Source organism: Echinops telfairi, unplaced genomic scaffold, assembly GCF_000313985.2.
Source record: "Echinops telfairi isolate 266 unplaced genomic scaffold, ASM31398v2 ScPeMD7_7412;HRSCAF=8450, whole genome shotgun sequence".
Classification (NCBI taxonomy): Eukaryota; Metazoa; Chordata; class Mammalia; order Afrosoricida; family Tenrecidae; genus Echinops; species Echinops telfairi.
The window spans coordinates 1,476,804-1,477,834 of NW_022111312.1; positions in this window are offsets into that span (position 1 = coordinate 1,476,804).

Here is a 1,031-nt window from a genome sequence, read left to right on the forward strand (position 1 = left end):
GTGTCCAAAATACACGAGACAATGGCATGCCCTCCTGTCTCTACGGAGGACTAGAGACCAGAACAGAGAGGGGAGAAGACACTGAGAGCTGGCTTCGTCTCTTGGTCTTCGGACCACTCTCTTCTCGGGGTTGCTTTTGAATCAGCTTTGAGTTTTACAGCCCCCAATAAAATGATTTAATTTAAAAAAAGGGAAAAAATTAGGTTTGGGGCCACACTGAAAGTGGTGCACAGTGTGGTGATGGCTGTCTAGACACAAACAGCTCTGAAGGCCATGGGTATGCTAAGTCGTCTCCTGCAATAAAAACCAACTGAGCAGCCACGGAAATACATACAAATGAGGTGCATCTATTGAAAATAGTTGCCAAAAGCAGACGAGGGGATGTGGGGTTAAGGCCAGACCCCCACAACTAATCACGCGTTTGATAGGCACAATTGTACGGTTGAGGTATATAAAGATTATAATAAGGTCATCAAGATCACGAGAGATAGAAGAGAGATTGAAATAATGGAGTCAGACACATTTCATGGTAGCATGCCTACCTACCTCAGCCCTGCTGGGTGGTCCACTTGGAGAGGGGGGGAGGGGAAGGAGGACAAGGGGAAAGGGAACAGGGGAGAGAGGACAGGAGAGGAGAGGGAGCCGATGAGAGGCCAAGAGGGGAGCCCGAGAGAGCTCTTTATTGCTAACCCAGGCTTATGTACCTTTGGGGGGAGTGCAAGCCCACTAAGTACAGGTAAAGACAGACAGACGTCACAGGAAGGAGTTGCACTATAGGTTATACAGCAATGAGGGGGACAATACATGCAATAGGAAGAGGAGGGGTTGGGGATATACATGTGACAAGAGGGGGGATCCTAGATTCAGGAAGGCAGCCTAACTTTGGATGTCACAGAGCAGGTTTGACCTGTTCTCTGGATCTCCATAGAAACCATTATCTGTAGGGTGTAAACCCCACCTACAGGGACCAGACTAATGGTCCCAAGCCCTTAGCGAGAAGTAGCCCATTGTCCTTAACAGCAGGGAGCTGG